A 23056-nucleotide genomic window follows, 5' to 3' on the forward strand; every position below is an offset into this window, starting at 1 on the left:
GCTGATATGCACTCATGGTCGTTTACCTTCGTGGGTTTGGTGGGTGGTTGTGAGGTCAAATAACAGTTCTGTGGGTTCACCTTGGGAACGCTTCCTTCCACAGAGGGCTTGTTTCCGCTTCTGCTCCATCTTCTGCCATTAGGACTGGTAGGGTGAGGAGGTATGGGAGCACTGGATCCATTTTGGAACTAATTTGACCTCTCTTGTGAGTTTAGCTCTAAATAACAGTCTCAAAGTCAGCATTTCATCATTGTTCTTGTTCTGGGAATTTACAAACATTGGCCTAAGGTTAACTACATTTGCTCTTTTATTTATTTATTTTTTTTTGAGACAGAGTCTTACTCTGTCACCCAGGCTGGAGTGCAGCGGCATGATTTCCGTTCACTGCAACCTCCACCTCCTGGGTTCAAGTGATTCCCCTGCCTCAGCGTCCTGAGTAGCTGGGATTACAGGTATGCGCCACCATGCCCGGCTAATTTTGTTGTTGTTGTTGTTTTGTTTTGTTGTTGTTTTTGAGACAGCGTCTCGCTCTGTAGCCCAGGCTGGAGTGCAATGGCGTGATCTCACTCACTGCTACGTCCGCCTCCCAGGTCCCGGTTCAAGCAATTCTCCTGCCTCAGCCTCCCAAGTAGCTGGGATTACAGGTGCGTGCCACCATGCCCAGCTAATTTTTTTTGGATTATTAGTAGAGACGGGGTTTCACCATGTTGGCCAGGCTGGTCTTGAACTCCTGACCTTATGATCCACCTACCTCGGCCTCCCAAAATCCGAGGATTACAGGCGTGAGCCACCACGCCGGTCCAACCCGGCTAATTTTTATGTTTTTAGTAGAGACAGGGTTTCACCATGTTGGCCAAGCTAGTCTCAAACTCCTGACCTCAGGTGATCTGCCCACCTCAGCCTCCCAAAGTGCTAGGATTATAGGCATAAGCCACTGTGCCCGGCCCACATTTTTTTTTTTTTTTTGAGATGGAGTCTTACTGTGTCGCCCAGGCTGGAGTGCAGTGGCGCAATCTCGGCTCACTGCAAGCTCCGCCTCCCAGGTTCACGCCATTCTCCTGCCTCAGCCTCCTGAGCAGCTGGGACTACAGGCGCCGACCACCACGCCCGGCTAATCTTTTGTATTTTTTGATAGAGACGGGGTTTCATCGTGCTAGCCAGGATGGTCTCGATATTCTGACCTTGTGATCCACCTGCCTCGGCCTCCCAAAGTGCTGAGATTACAGGCGTGAGTCACTACGCCTGGCCCCATTTGCTACTTTTTTTTCTTTTTTCTTTTTTTGAGACGGAGTCTCGCTCTTTCACCCAGGCTGAGTGCAGTGGCACGATCTCGGCTCACTGCAAGCTCCGCCTCCCGGGTTCATGCCATTCTCCTGCCTCAGCCTCCCAAGTAGCTGGGACTACAGGAGCCCGCCACCACCCCCGGCTGATTTTTTGTATTTTTAGTAGAGACGGGGTTTCACTGTGTTAGCCAGGATGGTCTCGATCTCCTGACCTTGTAATCCGCCCACCTCGGCCTCCCAAAGCACTGGGATTACAGGTGTGAGCCACCGCGACCGGCCTTTTGCTACATTTTTAAAAACTGTTGGCCAGGTGCAGTAGCTCATGCCTGTAATCCTAGCACTTTGGGAGGCCAAGGTGGGCAGGTCACGAGGTCAGGAGATCAAGACCATCCTGGCTAACACGGTGAAACCCCGTCTCTACCAAAAATACAAAAAATTAGCCAGGCGTGGTGGCGGGCGCCTGCAGTCCCAGCTACTCGGGAGGCTGAGGCAGAAGAATTGCTTGAACCCGGGAGGCGGAGCTTGCAGTGAGCTGCGATCACGCCACTGCACTCCAGCCTGGGCGACAGAGACTCCATCTCAAAAAAACCCAAAAAACAAAAGCAAACAAACAAACAAACAAAAAATAAATAAGTAAGTAAAAAACTGGTGAGCCAGGCACAGTGGCTCAGACCTGTAATCCTGTAACTGAAACACAGGTTCGGTTGCTCACTGCTTGCAGAGTCCAATTAATAAGAATGAGGTCTGTTATAAAGAAACTGACTTTTTATTCCAAAGCCAGCTAGGGGAAGAAGTACAGGCTTCCTGCCTTAAGGGTACCACTTTGCCTTCAGAGCAGAAAGCTGATGCTTTTAAAGATGGGGGTGCTGGCATGCTGGCATGAAATGCACGCAGGGGAGGAAGCAAACAAGTAGGGGTTCGCGTACTCGCTTCAGTGCCTCATCTACCAGGTGGTCAAGCTGGTGGCTGCTGGTGCCTTTGTGGGCAGGACTAGATTGTAAAAGTGGCCCAAAACTCTCCAAATGGGAGAGATTTTTGTAGTGGGCATACTTTGGGTTGTAGATGGACTATTGTTGTAATGTAGGTTCTTGACGCAACCTCCTGGTGGGAGAGATTTCATAGCGGGTACACTTTGGTTTGTAAGTTGACTGTTATCTGTTGAGGCAGTCCCCTGGTCGGACGGAGTTCTGTCCTGGAGCTTCTAAGCACCTAGTTAGATGAACTTGCCCTGTAGGGAGTGTGTGGTGAAGTGGAGGTAAAGGTTTATAATTGCATTTCTAAAGGGCTACATAGGAAGTGGGGAATGGGGGAAATGGAGAAAACAGAAAATAAGATAAAATAATTTTAAAATAGTAGTAATTCATTATCTTTTTCTTTGAAAACTGGGGGTACTTGTTTACAATTCCTCACCGTCAAGTTCCGTTCCATTTCTTTGGGATTTAGACACCATATTCATTCTGGCTACTTCCTGGTGAAAGGGGTTGTAGGTCATTGGGTGTCAAAGAGGAACTGAACTATTTGAAGTTGGAAATCTTCACAAATGCCCGGTCTTACAGATGATATTTGCTGGAACATTATGGTGCAAGGTGTGGAAATTCTCTGGGAAAGCCTGTCATGCAGTCTCATACAGAGGATGCCACAGCAGTAAAATCCACACTGGAGAAGTGTACCTGTTTTTGCAACTAGGGCTAGAGTAGTAAGTAGCTTCCATCCCCAGGATGGTCCTGACCCGAACCAGGATGCCATCCATGGATCTAACGACCATGTGGGGGCAGACATAGCTTTGATTTGCTGGTGCATATCTTGCAGGGCTATCTGAGACATTTCCAAATTATCTGGGATGTATACACAGCAGTTAGTCTTAATTATAAGGCAGGTTCCCCACTATCCATTGTAACCAGACATGATGACAGGTTGGCTAAATATGGATTTAACAGGTTACAGGAAAAGCTATAAACACTCATGAAGGTGATCATAAGTCCTGTCTAGTTCTTGAGAATGGATCAGTTTGGTTAAATAGTTGCATCCCATCCAGGAGGTGGCATTGCAGATGGGCTAGGCATTTACATGTGATGAAAGCAAATGGATTTTTAATAAGAGGCATTTCTGGCCAGGTGCAGTGGCTCACACCTGTAATCCCAGCACTTTGGGAGGCCGAGGTGTGTGGATCACAAGGTCAGGAGTTCGAGACCAGCCTGGCCAATATGGCGAAACCCTGTCTCTACTAAAAATACAAAAATTAGCCGGGCGTGGTGGTGGGCACCTGTAGTTCCAGCTACTTGGGAGGCTGAGGCAGGAGAATCACTTGAACCTGGGAGGCAGAGGTTGCAGTGAGCTGAGATCAAGCCACTGCACTCCAGCCTGAGCAACAGAGTGAGATTCCATCTCAAAATAAAAACAGGCATTTCTATGAAAACAGAAGAAAAACAAAGGTTAATTTTGGGCACAATTTTTCCAGATGTTAGCCTCTATGGAAACAGAAGAAAAACAAAGGTTAATGTTAGGCACAATATAACCAGATGTTAGATTCAAAGCATCTTTAATCACAGAGGAGGAAGGGGGTGGCCATCTGATGTGTTTTTCTCACCTGTATTACAAGGAATAATGTAGTAGTACTTTCATTGAGTTCAAATCAGAACAATGGAAGAATAATTTGAAAGCATTAATTTAATAACCTGTAGCCTACAAAGAATTCAAGATTTAATCCAAGTTGTGGAAAATTATAAAAACTCAAAAACAACAGACAAGACTAGAATCTAACAACAGGTTTACTATACTTTTTTTTTTTTTTTTTTGAGACAGAGTATCGCTCTGTTTCCCAGGCTGGAGAGCAGTGGCACAATCTCGGCTCACTGCAGGCTCTGCTTCCCAGGTTCAAGTGATTCTCGTGCCTCAGGCTCCTGAGTAGCTGGGATTACAAGCGTGTGCCACCACACCCAGCAAATTTTTTGTATTTTTAGTAGAGATGAGGTTTTACCATGTTGGCCAGGCTGGTCTCAAACTCCTGGCCTCAAGTGATCTGCCTGCCTTGGTCTTCCAAAGTGCTGGGATTACAGGTGTGAGCCACTGCTCCCGGCCTATAGTTTTTTTCCAAAACATAATTTTTATCTCTCTAATCCCAATTTTGCTAAAGACAAATCATAGTAGGACAAATTTATTTGCAAAATAAGTTTTAATCTTATTTTACGAAGTATTTTAACTTCAGACCTCTTGTTTGATGGAGAGACACATAGAATGCTCACTCATATTATCAACTTAGGCCAGGTTCAAAAGCCCTTCAAGCTATGGAAATAAAATATTGCCTCCTTCCACAAGAGAAATAATTACCCCCACCCCTTCAACCAGGAGGCTTAGTCTTACTAAAAATGTGGAAAGAAGGAACCCCTAAGGATCAATTACAACCAAAATGGAAGGGACCCTAACAGGTGTTGCTAAGTATCCCCACTGCTGCTAAACTTCAAGAAATAACTTGCTGGGTACACCTATCCAGGATTAAACCTGTTTTTTTTTGTGTTTTTTTTGAGAAGGAGTCTTGCTTTGTCGCTCAGGCTGGAATGCAGTGGTGAGATCTCAGCTTACTGCAACCTCCGCCTCCTAGGTTCAAGCAATTCTCCTGCCTCAGCCTCCCAAATAGCTGGGATTACAGGTGTGCGTCACCACGACTGGCTAATTTTTGTATTTTTAGTAGAGACAGGGTTTCACCATGTTGGCCAGGCTGGTCTCGAACTCCTGACCATAAATGATCTGCCTGTCTTGGCCTCTCAAAGTGCTGGGATTACAGGCATGAGCCACCATGCCCGGCCTAAACCTGTTCCTTATGAGTTGCAGGCACAAAAGCCAAGATCATGCCACTGCACTGCACCCTGGGTGACAGAGTGAGACTCCATCCCCCAACCCAAAAAAAGAAAAAAAAAGAATCAACACTCAGCCAGAAATGGTAATGTGATGCTGTGGGTGGGAATAGGAGCATTCATTTTTCTCTTCTTCCTGACTGTAATACTTCTTTTCTACTGCTTTTGCCAACTGCCTCCTCCTAGGAAACACCTACTTTGTCTTCATTGGGTATAGATGTCACTCTAAGGCTTTGCTCTCCTAGTTACCCTGATTGACTGTGACTGGGAACAAAATTCCATAGTAAGTATTTCAAAAATTATAGCATCAGGGAATCATCTTCACGGTTGATGGATTTGTCATCAACATCCCCAGGAGAGAGAGTTGTACCTTCTGTCCCATCCAGAAAATCTATCATCTCCCCAGGCTTCCTAACTAACCATAGCAATCCCAAAGTACCTAGAACCCCAACTTGTTAGGTGGAACTCTCCTCCACTTGACAGATTCCACCTGAATCCCCCTACCACTATTGCCTGGACCTGGGAAGTTGGGTATGTCTATCTCCAGTGCACTAATGATTCCGTCTTTTGCACTCACTGTTGTGTTAATGACATAAAAGCAGAAGTTTCCCTGCAATGCTCTGATCCAACTGTAGTTGCCAAGTTCCCAAGTTCCCAAGGCCTCAGCGAGATAAATGGGATTCCACTTGTAAGTGAGGAAACCATATATGGTGCCTTCTCCCAGATGAGACCACACAGGGGAAAAACAACTGCCTGGTCTAGGAAGGGGGAAGTACTGGCCGGGCACGGTGGCTCACGCCTGTAATCCCAGGTGCTGGCACTTTGGGAGGCTGAGGTGGGTGGATCACGAGGTCAGGAGTTCGAGACCATCCTGGCCAACATGGTGAAACCCCATCTCTACAAAAATACAAAAAATTAGCCAGGCGTGCTAGTGTGTGCCTGTAATCCCAGCTACTCGGGAGGCTGAGGCAGGAGAATTGGTTGAATCTGGGAGGCGGAGGTTACAGTGAGCTGAGATCATGCCACTGTACTCCAGCTTGGCGACAGAGCAAGACTCCGTCTCAAAAAAAAAAAAAGAGGGGCGTATTGCCCTTTCTGGAAAACAGAGATTGTTTGGCCACTCCTATCGCAGCAGGGGAAAAATATCTCTATAGACCCACTGGGCAGCAAAGGGTTAACATCACACCCCATAGGGCTTCTGTTTGTGACCCAACTGGTTTCATTTTTGTGTGTCAATGACTGGGAAGAAGTCAATCCTGTAACCACTCCTGAGTCCCAGGGAGTCACCTGTTCTTTTAGGAGTAGCTTTCCTTTGTATATCAAAAACTTGGAAGAGAGAGGAATGTACATTGGCTACCCCTGCCCCTCCAGGGGTCACAGTCTATAGCCCCATGAGACCTAGGAATACCAGAAATAAATGAGCAATAGGATTAATTCTGGTAGGAATTGGGTGGCAATAAGACTAGTGGCACCCTGGGGCAGCTTTGCTTACCACCCTAAAGAACTTGACTCAGGCCGGGCGCGGTGGCTCACGCCTGTAATCTCAGCACTTTGGGAGGCTGAGGCGGGTGGATCACAAGGTCAGGAGATCGAGACCATCCTGGCTAACATGGTGAAACCCTGTCTCTATTAAAAATACAAAAAAATTAGCCGGGCGTGGTGGTGGGCGCCTGTAGTCCCAGCTACACGGGAGGCTGAGGCAGGAGAATGGCGTGAACCTGGGAGGCGGAGCTTGCAGTGAGCCAAGATTGCACCACCGCACTCCAGCCTGGGCGACAGAGCGAGACCCTGTCTCAAAAAAAAAAAAAAGAACTTGACTCAAACTCTAGAATCCCCAGTTACCAACACAGGTGAGGCATTAAAGGGAAGTCAAGAGTCCCTAGGCTCTTTGGCAAATGTAGTTCTTGGAAACAGACTAGCATTGGATTATTTACTAGCTGAACAAGGTGGAGTCTGTGCAACTATGAATAAAATCTGCTGCACATATATTACCAACTCTGGACAGGTTGAGATTAACATTCAGAAGATCTATGAGCAAGCTACCTGGCTACATAAACAGGGCACTGACCCCAATTCTATCTGGTTGACTATCAAAAATGCTCTCCCAAGCTCACCTGGTTCTTACCTCTCCTAGGACCTCTGATAGCTGTCTTGTTATTACTAATCTTTGGCCCTTGCTTGTTTAACCTCTTAGTAATGTTTGTGTCTTCTAGATTACAGAAGTTCCAGGTAAAGACAATGCTGGCACAAGGCTTCCAACCCATCCAACTTCTGACCTGGAGAATAAAAACATCCTGCCTTTTGGCCCCTTAGATCAGGTATCTGGAGATTTTTACCCTTCCAGTACTAGGCAGGGCCTATGCCCATCAACTCAGCAGGAAGTTTTAATAGTTACAGAAGACGGACCTCTACCCTTCTGTAGCCCCCTTAAGAGTAAAGAGGAGTATCTAATCTCTGAGGGGGGAATGAGGTAGGAGTCAGGACTTGACTCCCGAGGTGGGGCTTGAACTCTGGACCAGGCTGAAGACCAGCTGAAACAGGGAGGAGGCAAAAGCACCTCTCCATAAGACACACTCACCAGTGCCATGTCACTTTACCATTGCCATGACTGCACCTGGAAGTTACCACCCCTTTCCAGAAATACCACCCCTTTTCTAGAAAATTCCAAATAACTTGCCCCTTAATTTGCATATAATTAAAAGTGGACATGTATATGTCTGCAGAATTGTCTCTGAGCTGCTGCTCTCGACACACTGCCTATGGGGTGGCCCTGCTCTGCAGAGCAGTTATGGAGTGGTAACACTGCCACCTCAGTAAAGCTGTTTTCTTCTACCACTGGCTTCTCTTGAATTCTTTCCTGAGCAAAGCCAAGAACCTTCCCAGGCTAAGCCCCAGTTTTGAAGCTTGCTTGCCCTCCAACGGTTTAATATACCAACTAGGCCGAATATGTCTCTTTAGGTCTTTAGGGTACCTAATATCAAAAAGCGTTAACCAGATAAAAACAAGACTTAATTTAGAATTTGACTTTGGAAAGTTTGTCATATATCAAAGGTTTAAACACTTGATATTACAAAATAGAATCCCAGGTCATTAGAAGTCATTTATGTAGCCAAAATGATAACTCAAAAAAATTTTAAAGGCAAAAATCTTTACTTCTTGACTGATGGTAGACTCAACTTTCCAAACAAGACTCTAAAGACAGCATGAGGCCAACCAGATCTGTCTCTTTTCCCTCCCCTTTTTTTCTGTTGTTTATTCAAATGACAAACAATGTTTTGGGTTTTTTTGTTGTTGTTGTGACAGGGTCTCACTCTGTCACCCAGGCTGTAGTGCAGTGGTGTGATTTTGGCTTTCTGTAGCCTCAACCTCCCAGGCTCAAGCAGTCCTCCCGTATGAGTGGCTGGAACTATAGGTGTCTGCCACCATGACCAGCTAATTTTTGTATTTTTGGTAGAGACAGGGTTTCACCATGTTGCCCAGGCTAGCAAAATGTTTTATTACCTTTTAATATTACACAAAAATTTGTTCAAAAGAGCAAGTCAAATTTCACCTTTGCTTTAGTGTACTATTAATGTTAAACCCAATTCTTTTTTTTTTTTTTTTTTTTTGAGATGGAGTTTCGCTCTTGTTGCCCAGGCTGGAGTGCAATAGTGTGATCTCGGCTCACTGCAACCTCCACCTCCCGGGTTCAAGTGATTCTCCCGCCTCAGCCTCCCAAGTAGCTGGGATTACAGGCAGGCGCCACCATGCCTGGCTAATTTTTGTATTTTTAGTAGAGATGGGGTTTCACTATATTGGTCAGGCTGGTCTCGATCTCCTGACCTCAGGTGATCTGCCCACCTTAGCCTCCCAAAGTGCTGGGATTACAGGCGTGAGACACCGCGCCTGGCCTGTTAAACCCAATTCTTAATAAAACCTTATAAACAAATCTATCTAATATTAATTAGTTTTAATAAAATAAAATTTTGGGCCGGGCGTGGTGGCTCATGCCTGTATTCCCAGTACTTTGGGAGGCTGAGGCGGGTGGATCACTTGAGGTCAGGAGTTCAAGACCAGCCTGGCCAACATGGCACAACCCCATCTCTACTAAAAATACAAAAAATAGCTGGGCATGGTGGTAGGCACCTGTAATCCCAGCTACTCGGGAGGTTTTGGCAGGAGAATTGCTTGAACCCAGGAGGCGGAGGTTGCAGTGAGCCGAGATTGTGCCATTGCATTCCAGCCTGGGCGACAGACTGAGATGCCATCCCAAAATAAACAAACAAGCAAACAAATAAATAAATAAAAAAGAGGAAGGAGGAACAGACAGGAGTAAATGGAGAATCAGATAGGATTCCATTGACTGAGGAGTTTTTAGAGGGACAGCAGGGGCTTCAAGGCACTATCTGTACACATATGGCCCAAATATCAGCTTTAATTAAGTCAGTTTCTAACTATAGAGCTCTCAAAAGAAAAACCCTTTTTAAATCTTTTATTACCAGATTTTAGCCAGCACAAATGACTGATATTTCTGACTTTTGAACTTTTTTTTTTTTAACTAAAGGTAACCTCCTACATGAAATCAATAAGCCTTAACTAAGGGTATGACTTAACCACAGGTGCACAAGGTATTTTCAAAGAGATGGCAAGCGTTTTTTTTTTTTTTTGAGATGGAGTCTTGCTCTGTTGCCCAGGCTGGAGTGCAGTGGCACGATCTCGGCTCACTGCAAGCTCCACCTCCCGGGTTCACGCCATTCTCCTGCCTCAGCCTCCCAAGTAGCTGGGACTACAGGCGCCCACCACCATGCCCGGCTAATTTTTTGTATTTTAGTAGAGACGGGGTTTCACTGTGTTAGCCAGGATGGTCTTGATCTCCTGACCTCATGATCCACCCGCCTCAGCCTCCCAAAGTGCTGGGATTACAGGCATGAGCCACCGCGCCCGGCCATGGCAAGCATTTTTTCCATGATCTAGAGTTGCCCCAGAGGTAGCTCAGAGAAAGAAAAATTTCAAGACAGGAAATCAGAATCTGTCCACGGAGGGAAAATGAATCAATAAATGGCAAAGGTCAACAAATAACAAACCAGAAAAGACTCATTCCCTAAATCATGAATTGGACCCAGGCTGCCATTGTGAAAGGCTGAACCTTAGCTACTGAGCTACAGCATGGGGGAGACACCATTGTTCTTCCCAGAAGGAGCCTAGAGCAGGCACTGGTGAGCTTGCAAAGGATTTTAACTCCTCAAAAGAATTAAGGCGGAACATGACATTATCATGTGCCCTTTTCAGACCCAAGAGTCAAAGCCCTGTGACTTAACAGCACAAGGGATTTAAAAGCAATACAGAAGGTTACATGGATGTAATAACCTTTCCAAGTCCATAATTTAAATTAGATTTTTTTTTTTTTGAGACAGGGTCTTGCTCTGTTGCCCAGGCTGGAGTGCAGTGGTGCGACACGGCTCAGTGCAGCCTCGACCTCCCAGGTTCAAGTGATTCTCCCACCTCAGCCTCCCAAAGTTTGAGGATTACAGGCATGAGGCCCCGCACCCAGCCTGAATGAGCTTTTAGATAACTTTTGAATTAGACAAAATTATTCTTCTTCTCAATAAGAACACATCTTCTTTTTTTTTTTTTTTTTTTTTTTTTTTGAGATGGAGTCTCACTCTGTGCCCAGGCTAGAGTGCAGTGGCGTGATCTGGGCTCACTGCAATCTCCACCTCCTGAGTTCAAGTGATTTTCCTGCCTCAGCCTCCCGAGTAGCTGGGACTACAGGTGCGCCCCATCAAACCCAGCTAATTTTTGTATTTTTAGTAGAGACGGGGTTTCACCATGTTGGCCAGGATGGTCTCGATCTCTTGACCTCATGATCCACCCGCCTTGGCCTCCCAAAGTGCTGGGATTACAGGCGTGAGCCACCGCGCCCGGCTAAGAACACATCTTCTTTGGCACATTTTATATAAACTTGGGAAGCAAGAAATCCTGAACTGCCTATCAGATATTAGCATTTTATAGATGAGAACCATTCAACAACTTTTGGAACATTTTCCATACGATTACCCTTTCTTAATTGGAAATGACATAGACATACGATAAGCGTCCAACATGATTTTAAGATTTTAAATTATACAAAAGTTTACTTACAAGAATGTATCTCATTTGTATGTACCCAATTTTCCCATTTTTAATCGTTTATTTAGATTACTTCTGAAAACTGAGATATTACACAAAGGTGGTCATTATTTAAAATTATTTCCCTGTTAACCATTTTTAAAGGCTGTGAGCATTGGGTGTTTAAGAATCTTAAAGTCAAACACATAGGCATTCTGTTGATAACTCAGAAGATTTAGCTGTTTTCATTGAACTAGTAATAACAAATTAGTCTCATTTGTTAAAAAAAAAAATACAGACTCACCACTTTATAAAAGATAGCTGAATCCACACTATTCTTTCATGAAATTGGAATGTTTACATAGCTAAATAAACTTTGTTCACCCTGGTATATAATCCAATGAAAGCTATGAACTAAAATTTGGGTAGGCCAGGCGTGGTGGCTCACGCCTGTAATCCAGGCCATTTGGGAGGCTGAGGTGGGTGGATCACAAGGTCAGGAGTTCAAGACCAGCCTGGCCGATATGGTGAAACCCTGTCTCTACTAAAAATACAAAAATCAGCCGGGTGTGGTGGCATGAGCCTGTAGTCCCAGCTACTCAGGAGGCTGAGGCAGAAGAATCGCTTGAACCTGGGAGGTGGAGATTGCAGTGAGCTGAGATCGCACCACTGCCCTCCAGCCTGGTGACACAGCGAGACTCTGTCTCAAAAAAAAAAAAATTAATTAAAAAAAATTTTTGGGTAAAGCAGTCTCTGTGGCGGTTTGGTCTTTAAAAACACCTCTTTTGCCCGTTTTTCCTTCAGTTTCAAATTCGTTTCTAGCATTCACATTCTAGCTAGTCCGCAAACAATGAGTCTTATCTCAGCACCAGCAGCTTAGTAACAGCAGATGTAAAGCAGGCAGAACAGAAGACAGAGAAAGCCAACCTGGCAGGCCTCTGCATAGGAGCCGGGATTCACAAGTGGGACACGAGAAAGAAAGGGGAGGAAGAAAAAAAGGTAAAGTGACCGAAAGGAAACTCATGAGCCTTCCAGCCACCATAGTTAGTAGACGTTGGCTCAGCCTTTCGCGAGCGCCTCACTTCTCACTTCCTGGACAGGAAGCACAGCAGGTTTATCCAGATGAACTGAGGTCAGGTGGTGCGGGGAGGGGCAGGGAGATGGCCATCCAGAATACCACTGCCCCCCAAGCCCGGGGCTGAGATGAGCGAAGATGTGCCTCTGTTGGGGACCAGGAGGCGGGTATTCAGGAATGCTACCTGGCACCTGGCTGGAAAAGAAAAGCCAGTTCCCTGTAAGGAGTGTTCCCAATGTTCTGTCTGTGATGGCCTTGTTATTTTATTACCTTTAGAAATTGAGTCCTGTTCTTGTTACAGCAGTCACACTGCTGGGAAGTGGCTAAATAGTAATATCAATAAATAGATGAGGCCGGGTACGTGGCTCACGCCTGTAATCCCAGCGCTTTGGGAGCCGAGGTGGGCAGATCACCTGAGGTCAGCAGTTTGAGACCAGGCTGGCCAACATGGTGAGTCCCCGTCTCTACTAAAAATACAAAAATTAGCCAGGCATGGTGGTGCATGCCTGTAATCCCAGCTACTCGGGAGGCTGAGACAGGAGAATTGCTTGAATCTGGGAGGTGGAGGTTGCAGTGAGCCGAGATCGTGCCACTGCATTCCAGCCTGGGTGACAGAGTAAGACTCTGTCTCAAAAAAAAAAAAAAAAAAAAAAAGAGTCCTCTTGGAAAACAAAACAACCAAAACAAAACAAAAACCCCACCATTCTTGTTTGTCTTCCATGAGGGAAAGTCTCCGTAGCCCATGTGGGCAGCTCTCCTGGATAATCAGGAGGGTGAAACTGAAGGTAGAGAGTCAAGAAAAGGGCTAGAGCCCACACATGGTCATACATTCACATTTGCAAACAAACAGTGTGCTTCCCAATGAGTCTCCAACTGACGGGCTGGGTAAGGCCCTGAATCCCCCTCCTCAGATCCAAATGGCTTCATGGGCAGTTGAGTTTGAGCTAAGCAAAGCTCTTATGGTTCCACATGCACAAACAAATATAAATGCATAAAATGCTCAAATGGTGTCAACAGCAGCCAAATCTTAAGTAGAGCAGGGCCCCCAGTGACACTGCAAAAGAGGTAAAGGGTGGTCAGATGCACTCCAAATAACTCACCCAGTTCCAAAGTTTGCTGTCTTCTTCAGAGGTCACTTGCTTTGTACCAGTGAAACACTGAAGGTGGCAGATGTCATGCTGGGAGGTGAAAGGAAGACTCTTCCAAAAACAAAAGCATTTTTGGCAGCTGCCGGGAAGTTCCATGATGTTCCTGTCACTAGCTATGAGCGGCTGGCACTCACAGGTGACCCCATGCCTCACCCAGGAGCATAACTAGGCTATCCAGCTCAGACTCACCTAGGGCGGGCAGCACTTCCCCATATGGGTCACCAAAATTGTAACTGAAATGCAGGTTCAGTCGCTTGCTGCTTGCAGAGTCCAGTTAATGAGAGTAAGGTCTGGTATAAAGAAAGAGACTTTTTATTCCAAAGCTAACTTAGGGGAAGAAGTACAGGCTTCCTGCCTTAAGGGCAGTACTTTGGCTTTGGAGCAGAAAGCGGGCTCTTTTAATGTGGGAGAGGAAGCAAGCAGGTGTGGGATCTGCTGACTCCCTTTGGTGCCTTATCTACTGGGCAGTCACGTTGGTAACTGCTGGCATCTTCATGGGTTGTAAAAGTGGCCAAAGACTTTCCAGGTGGGAGACAGTCTTGTAGTGGGCATACTTGAGGTCGTAGATGGACTGTTGTCTCTGGAGGCAACCTCCTAGTGGGAGAGAGTTTCATAGTGGGCATACTTTGGGTTGCAAATGGACTGTTATCTCTGAGACAGTCGCTTGGTGGGAGAGCGTTCTGCCCTGGAGCCTCTAAGCACATGGTTAGATGAACTTGTCCTGTGGGGAGTGTCTGGTGAAGGGGAGCTGAAAGGTTATAATTGCATTGCTTAATTAGGAAGTGGCGAATAGGAGAAATGGAGAAAAGAGAAAAGAAGAGAAAAGAAGAAAAAAAAATAGTAACTTATTCTCTTTTTCTAAGAAAAATGGGAATACTTGGTTAAAATCACAGTACTTTTTTGGGAGACTGAGGCAGGCTTGGTGGCATGCAGCTGTAATCCCAGCTACTCAGGAGGCTGAGGTGGGAGAATCACTTGAGCCTGGGAAGTTGGGGCTCCAGAGAGCTGTGATTGTGCCACTGCACCCCAGCCTAGGTGACAGAATTAGACCGTCTCAAAAAATAAAATAATAAAAAACCCTGAAAGTTTATTGTCATTATTGATGTACTTACTATTTCCACAAATGATCCAGTTTAACACAGAGTTTAGGTTAATAAAACAATGTAAGTATTGTCAGTAGCACAATCTAGAGAGCTTTTTTTTTTTTTTTTTTTTAGACAGAGTCTTGCTCTGTTGCCCAGGCTGGAGTGCAGTGGTGTGATCTTGGCTCACTGACACCTCCACCTCCTGGGTTCATGCGATTCTCTTGCCTCAGCCACCCTAGTAGCTGGGATTACAGGCGCCTGCCACCACGCCTGGCTCATTTTTGTATTTTTAGTAGAGATGGGGTTTCACCATGTTGGCCAGGCTGGTCTGGACCTCCTAACCTCAAGTGATCTGCCCGCCTCAGCCTCCCAAAGTGCTGGGATTACAGGCATGAGCCACTGTGCCCAGCCCCAAATAGCTTTTTTGTTGGAGATGTTTGTTCTAAGAGGGAAGAAACTAGGCCTGAAGCCTTTCTGTGTGCATAAGCGACTTGGAATCAAGATATCTGTCATTTTGTATTTAACACAAATGAGAAACATCGGTACCAGTTATGGATTTAATATCTGTTTCTGCAGCTCTTTTAAAAATACCACCTTTTGCATCTCTGGATATTGCTCTCCACTCCCCATGATTATTTGGAAGTATATGAATCCAAATTGTATGAAATTGCTGGGCACACCCCCATGGTGGCAAACGTCTACAGTTCTAGCTACTGGGAAGCCTGAGGTGGGAGGCTCGCTTCAGCCCTGGAGTTCTAGGCTACAGTGCACTATGCCCATTGGGTGTCTGCACCAAGTTCAGCTTCAATACGGTGACCTTCTGGGAGCAGGACCACCACGTTGCCTAAGAGGGGTGAACCTGTCCAAGTCGGAAAGGAGTGGGTCCAAACTCCTGAGCTGATCAGTAGTGGGATCGTGCCTGTGAGCAGCCGCAGTACTCCAGCCTGAGCAACACAGCAAGACCCTGTCTCTTAAAAAAAATTATATCATACTAGAAAAGTGCACTTTGGGTATCTAAAGAAGCACTCACGCACCTTTCTGTCTGCCAACCAGTTTGTTTACTTTACATGTGGTCCGTCCTGGTTCACTGGGCCCTAGGAACCAGCCCCCTCTGGCCCATCTCCAGCACAGTAACAATAGCCAATGTTTATTGAGTCTAGGCTGTGTGCCAGATGTTGATCTAAAATAGATGTTGCTCTAAATAATAGGCTATTGTTTGAGGCTGAGTGCAGTGGGTGATGCCTATAATCCCAGCACTTTGGAGGTCGCAGCGGTAGGATTGCTTCAGGTCAGGAGTTTGAGACCAGCCGGGGCAACAAACTGAGACCCTGTTTATACAAAAACAAAGAAACCCAGAAATGAGCAGGGCGTGGTGGTGCACATCTGTGGTCCCACCTACTCGGGAGGCTGAGGTGGGAGGATCGCTTGAGCCCAGGAGTTTGAGTTTGCAGCAAGCCACTGCACTCCAGCTTGGGTTACAGAGCAAGACCCGGACTCAAGGGGAAAAAAAAAGGTTATTATTTGAGTCTAATTCTTACAGCCAGCCTTTGAGGTGATACCATTAGTACCTTCACATTGTAGATGAGGTAACAGGTTTAGAGACATTGAGTAGCATCCCCAAATCATGCAGATTAATGGAGGACCCAGGATTTAAACCTAGATCTGTCTGACTGCCATCTCTCTCTCTCTCTTTCACATTAAAAAAAAAAAAAAAAAAAAGGAGACGGGGGATGGCTATGTTGCCTAGGCTGATCCTGAAATCCTAGGCTCAAGCGATCCTCCCACCTCAGCCTCCCGGGTAGCTGGGACTACAGGCCCACACCACTATCCCTGGCTAATTTTTGTATTTTTTGTAGAGATGGGGGTTTTTACCATGTTGCCCAGGCTGGTCCTGAACTCCTGGGCTCAAGCGATCGTCCCGCCTTGGCCTCCCAAAGTGTTGGGATTACAGGTGTGAGCCACTGCTCTTGGCTGAGAGCTGCCATCTCAATTGCCATTACCTACCACAATGGGACCCAGAAGCCTAGTTCTGGACACAGTGGCTGCAAGGACCCTCAGGGGCCCTTCAGGTCTGCTTGAAGTAAGCCATTTTCCACAGTGTCATTCCGGGTCCACCCCTGGCCCCAGCATGGTCAGCTCAGGTGACACGATGCTGTCAGCAGCTCTGGCTGGTCAAGGCCCTTTCTGTTGTAGGGCGGAATCCATCCCCCTTTAGCTTCCATGGGATGGTCAGCCTTCTGCCCTTTGGGGCTGTAGAGAAGACACGTGGCTCCTTCTCACCCTAGGGAATCCCTTCAGATCCTGGCTCGTTCACTCAGCAGATATTTACTGTGTGTCCACAGTGTGCCCAGGATAGAGGAGTGGACAAGAAGAAGTCATAAGGCCTGGTGGAGTTGATATTTTAAAGAGACAGAAAGTAAGTCCCATGTTGGCAGAGACAGGCCCCACCCCCTTGATCTAGAGCCTCTCTGGATCATTCCAGCTTTCTAGATCGGAGACCCATTGGAAATGTGGTCCCAGATAAGGTAGCCACATGAAGAATAGGGCCATGGGGCTGGCTGGGGTGACCCCACATAAGAAGCCTTGGCTGGTCCAGGGTTTGGAGAGGCCATATGTCCAGGGCAGTCCTAGAGCTTAATCTGGCCAAATTCCAGTGAAAAGGAAAAAAAAAAAAAAAATCCTGCTTCCCCATCACCAAACACTAAATAAGCAGACAGCGAGACAGGCCCAATCCACTGGCCTCCCCACCTCCTCCCAAACTCCAGAGCTCCCTCCCTGTCTGCTGCCTCCTTTAGCCAGCGCCCGTGGGCATTTCTGACCAAACTCACATTCTGCCTTCTCTAGCCTGAAATCTGGCTTATCTATTCTCTCTCTCTTTTTTTTTTTTTTTTTTTTTTTGAGACAGCGTCTCGCTCTTTCGCCCAGGCCGGACTGCAGTGGCGCGATCTCGGCTCACTGCAAGCTCCGCCTCCCGGGTTCACACCATTCTCTTGCCTCAGCCTCTCGAGTAGCTGAGACTACAGGCGCCCGCCGCCGCGCACGGCTATTTTTGTATTTTTAGTAGAGACGGAGTTTCGCCGTGTTAGCCAGGATGGTCTCGATCTCCTGACCTCGTGATCCGCCCGCCTCGGCCTCCCAAAGTGCTGGGATTACAGGCGTGAACCACCGCGCCCGGCCATGGCTTACCTATTCTCAAGACATATTCCTCCCCACTCTCAGACTCTCCCCCTATCTCAGGCCTCTTTTACCTCCCAAATCTCTCTCCAGCCCTGCCAGGGTCCAAAATCAAGCATCAGCGCTGTTCCCCGCCCGACTTCCACCCTCCCTCACTCCCCTCAACCCGATTCTAACAGACACCCAAACAGGAGAACACAGTGTGAGATTACATCACAGCACACACACACACACACACACACACAGACGCACAGACACACACACAGACACACACACATTTCCTGTTGTCCTGTGACCCTCCCACTCCAGTCCCTGACTCAGGACACAGTAGAACAAAAGAACTCACGATGCCGGTTTCAGTGTCATAAACAATAGATATGGGCCGGCACAGTGGCTCATGCCTGTAATCTCGGCACTTTGGGAGGCCAAGGCGGGTGGATGGCTCGAGGCCAGGAGTTCCAGACCCACCTAGGCAGCATGGCCAAACTCTGTCTCTATAAAAAATACAAAGATTAGCCAGGTGTGGTGACATGTACCTTTGGTCCCAGATACTTAGGAGGCTGAGCGGGGAGGATCACCTGAGCCCTGAAGGTTGAGGCTGCAGTGAGCCATGATCACACCACTGCACTCCAGCCTGGGAGACAGAGTGAGATGCTGTCTAAAAAACAGAACAAAACAAAAACTCCCCCAAACCCAAAAAGATTTGGAAGAATAAATGCTCAGATATTGAGCCAGTCACCTTACCACTGCCCACCAAGGTGATTATGAAAGGGTGAGGAAAGGGGAAGAGAGGAACAGCAGAGGTTGTAGAAAGGAGCAGAGGAGTTGGGGTGTCCCCAGGAAGAGCCCATGTCCCAGCCCCCACCACCTCACTGGCCAATGAGAGTCCTCACACCAAATGTCAAAAACCCTGGACCATCTGGGGGGTGGCCAACAGTGAATCCCAAAGACCAAGTCAGGGGCATAGAACAACTTTTTGCAGGGTCAATACAACAGAGACCTCCCACAAGCGAGTGTCCTGCTTTAAACAATTGCCCAAATATAGTTAGTGGGGATTCAAAGCAAACACTACAAAAGATATATATATTTCAGAGTGGAAAATAAAATGAAATAAAATGGCCAACAGAAAAATTAAATGGCATGAGAGGAGAAGGGACCAAGAGAAGGGGCAACAAGGATGCAATTGGTCAGGCACGCTTTGAGGGACTTTGAATTGACTATTTAGCCAACAGCCTTATTTCCTGGATCACCTGATATGGAGGAGAGGAGGCAAAGGGGACAGTCACCTGTCCGCAAGAGCCAAAATGGTGCTGGCCAGTCTCTAACATGGGGCCCAGTGAAGGTCTCCTCCCCAGGTTTCCCCAGCTTGGGCGAGCTTGGCTGCCAAAGGGGGATCAGCAGGTATACTAGCAACATGCCAGCTGGAATATTGGGTCCCACAGAAGGCAGTGCTGCTATGGCTGCTCGTCCATCTGCTTGGCTCCACTGGTTGCCAGGAAAGACAGTGGCTCTTTTTTTTTTTGAGACAGAGTCTCATTCTGTTGCCCAGGCTAGAGTGCAGTGGTGCAATCTTGGCTCACTGCAACCTCCACCTCGTGGGTTGAAGTGATTCTCCTGCCTCAGCCTCCTGAGTAGCTGGGATTATAGTTGTGCACCATCATGTCAGGATAATTTTTGTATTTTTAGTAGAGATGGGGTTTCACTATGTTGGCCAGGCTGGTCTCAAACTCCTGACCTCAGGTGATCCACTGGCCTTGGCCTCCCAAAGTGCCGGGATTACAGGAGTGAGCCACTGCGCCCGGCCAAGACAGTGACTCTTAAAAATGAACCTTTGGGCTAGTGCTACACCTCCGCAGTGTTAGAAGCTCTGCAGCTTTGATTGCTTGTAGCACTGATCACCTGCTGTCTCTTGCTGATCACTGTCTTGACATCTCTCGCCAGCTCTCTCCAACTGCCACCTCCTGCCATCTCTCTGCTGTCTCACTGTCTTGCCAGTTGCTCTCACCACTTCTCTCTAATTGCTATCTATTGCTATCTTTCTGTCCTGTCTCACCATCCCACCAATTGCTGACCAACAATTGCCAATTTTCTCCTTTCTACTGTCTTGCTGCCTGTCTGCTAATTGCCAGTCGCTGCCATCTCTGTTGTCTTTGTGGTCTTCATGGTCACCACGTGATGCAGAACAGGTGAGCCCCAAAATTGGGGCTTAGCCTGGGAGGGTTCTTGGCTTCACACAGGAAGGAATTCAAGAGCAAGACAGTGGTATTAGAGAGCAGTTTTTTAATTGAATGGTACTGCTCTTTGTGGAGCAGGGATAACTCAGGCAGTGCACATGCAGCAGGCAACCTATGGGCTCTTGGCAATGGTATTTATATTCGCTTATACTCATTTTTAATTATATGCAAATAGAAGGGTGAGTTAATGCAAATTGATGGAGGGGTTATTTAGAACCTTTTAGGAAAGGGGTGGTGACTTCTGGGTCATTGGTATGGAAAGATGCGGTAACTTCTGGGTCTTTGCCATGGCATTTGTAAACTGTCATTACACTGGTGGGAGTGTCTTATGCTAAGGAACAATGAGGGCAGCTAGGGATTGCTTTTGTCACCATCTGCTGATTCTTTCCAAACAAGACCTGCTGGTCCCCTTTCTCGATTTTAACACTATTAATTCTCTGATTTCATGTGTATGGGATGTCTTCCCATTTGTTTGTGTCCTCTTCAATTTCTTTCATCAGTGTTTTGTAGTTTTCATTGTAGAGATAGTTCACCTTCTTGGTTAGATTTATTCCTAGACTTTTTTTTTTTTTTTTGCAGCAAGATAAATGGGCTTCTTCATTTCTTTCTGAGCTAGCTCATTATTGGTATGTAGAAATGCTATTGATTTTTGTATGTTGATTTTGTATCCTGCAACTTTACTGAATTTATTATTAATTCTAAGAGTTTTTTGGTGGAGTCTTTAGGTTTTCCTAAATATATGATCATATCATCAGCAAGGAGGGATAGTTTGACTTTGTCTTTTTCAATTTGGATGCCACTTATTTCTTTTTCTTGCCTGATTTCTCTGGCTAGGATTTCCATCACTGTATTGAATAGGGGTGATGAAAGTGGGCATTCTTGTCTTATTCCAGATCTTAGAGAAAAGACTTTCAGATTTTCCCCATTCCATGTGATGTTAGCTATGGGTTTGTCATGTCAATAAATTGTTATGAAGTAAGTTCTTTTTTTTTTTTTTTTGAGATGGAGTCTCGCTGTCGCCCAGGCTGGAGTGCAGTGGTGCGATCTCAGCTCACTGCAGGCTCCGTCCCCCGGGGTTCCCGCCATTCTCCTGCCTCAGCCTCCTGAGTAGCTGGGACTACAGGCGCCCACCACCTTGCCCGGCTAATTTTTTTGTATTTTTAGTAGAGACGGGGTTTCACCGTGTTAGCCAGGATAGTCTCGATCTCCTGACCTCGTGATCTGCCCACCTTGGCCTCCCAAAGTGCTGGGATTACAGGTGTGAGCCACCGTGCCTGGCCGAAGTAAGTTTTTTCTATTCCTAGTTTGTTTAGAGGTTTTATCATGAAAGGATATGGAATTTTATTAAATGCAATTTCATAATTGTTTCAATTGAGATAATCATATGGTTTTTGTCTGTGTCTCCTGGGCTCAAGTGATCCTCTTGCATCAGCCTCTTGAGTAGTTAGAACTACAGGCGTATGGCACCACACACGGCTAATATTTTATTTTATTTTTGTAGAGATGGGGTCTTGCTACATTGCCCAGGCCATTCTCAAATTCCTGCCTCAAGTTATCCTCCTGTCTCAGCCTCCCAAAGTGCTGGGATTACAGGTGTGAGCCATTGAATTTCTGTATACCATTTAGAATCAGCTTGTCAATTTCTACCAATCCAGTCTGCTGAGATTTTGATTGGTATTCTTGTTTGAATCTATAAAACTGAATCTCAATTCTCAAAATGAGAAAGGCTTCTTGGAAGCAGTACATATTTTAATCAAATGTCTATCTAGAATATGTCATTAACTGTTGCCATGGAGCAATGTGATATAATCTGAACAACTGTTAAAATCAAACCCTTAATTCCAAAAAACGAAAGATAAGCTGTGGTGAGAATGTGAAGAAATTGGAGCCCTAGTGCCTTGCTGGTGAGCATGCAAGAAGGTACAGCCACTGTGGAAAACAGCCTGGCAATTCTTCAAAACTTTAAACACGGAACTATCCTATGATCAAGCAATTCCAATTCTAGGTATATATCCAAAAGAACTGGGCCGGGCCTGGTGGCTCATGTCTGTAATCCCAGCACTTTGGGAGGCCGAGGCGGTGGATCACGAGGTCAGGAGTTCAAGACCAGCCTGACCAACATGGTGAAACCTCATCTCTAATAAAATACAAAAATCAGCCCAGCGTGGTGGTGCGTGCCTGTAATCCCAGCTCCTCAGGAGGCTGAGGCAGGAGAATCACTTGAACCTGGGAGACAGAGGTTGCAGTGAGCCAAGATCGTGCCATTGCACTCCAGCCTGGGCCATAGAGCGAGACTCCATCTCAAAAACAAAACAAAACAAACCAAACAAACAAAACAAAACAAAACCTGAAGGCAAGAACTTCAACAGATATTTCTACACCAATGTTGATAGCAACATTATTTACAATAGCCAAAATGTGGAAACAATTCAAATGTCTATTCACAGATGAACGGAGAAACACGATGCAGTGTTTACATACAAGGGAATATTCTGTGGCAATCTGAAGGAATGAAACTTTGGCATATGCTACAGCATCGATCAACCTATGTCACATTATGCCAAGTGACATAAGCCAGACACAGAGGGACACATATTGTGTGATTTTACTTATATGAAGTACCTAGAATAGGCAAATTCATAAAAACAAAAGTAGAATAGAGATTACCAGGGGCTGAGGGGAGGGGAATGGGAAGTTTTGCTTAATGGATACGGAATTTATGTTGGGGACAATGAAAAAATTCCAGAGCTGGAAAATGGTGATAGTTACATGACGTTGTAGATGTGCTGAATGGCAGTGAATTGCACACTTAAAATCAGCCAGAGAGGCCAGGTGCGGTGGCTCATGCCTGTCTGAAAGGAATTTCTCCTTTCAGTTCTGTCAGTTTTTGCTTCATGCATTTTGAATTATTGAATGCATACTGTTATGACTTTGATGTTTTCTTAATGAAATAACTCCTTTATAAAGATAAAATATCTCTTTTAATTCTCAGTAGTATTCTTTGTTTCTCATATGGCACTCACCCATCAAGTCAAATGACTGATGTATCTCCAGGTCATCCTGTCCTTGCCCTCCAGCTCCACCTTGGATGGGAGTCTACATCTCAAAAGTTCCTGAGA

General features: G+C 46.1%; 1 protein-coding gene across 1 annotated transcript in view; it reads left to right on the plus strand.

Moving 5' to 3' along the window:
- Window positions 1–7352: 7352 nt before the first annotated feature.
- Window positions 7353–23056, plus strand: part of KAT5 (lysine acetyltransferase 5) — a 31758-nt gene continuing 16054 nt past the window's right edge. The window contains exon 1 of the mRNA XM_055094524.2: window positions 7353–7452. The gene's annotated coding sequence lies outside the window, so the exon portion shown is untranslated. The remainder of the gene's footprint in view (window positions 7453–23056) is intronic.

Source organism: Pan paniscus, chromosome 9, assembly GCF_029289425.2.
Source record: "Pan paniscus chromosome 9, NHGRI_mPanPan1-v2.0_pri, whole genome shotgun sequence".
Taxonomy (NCBI): Eukaryota; Metazoa; Chordata; class Mammalia; order Primates; family Hominidae; genus Pan; species Pan paniscus.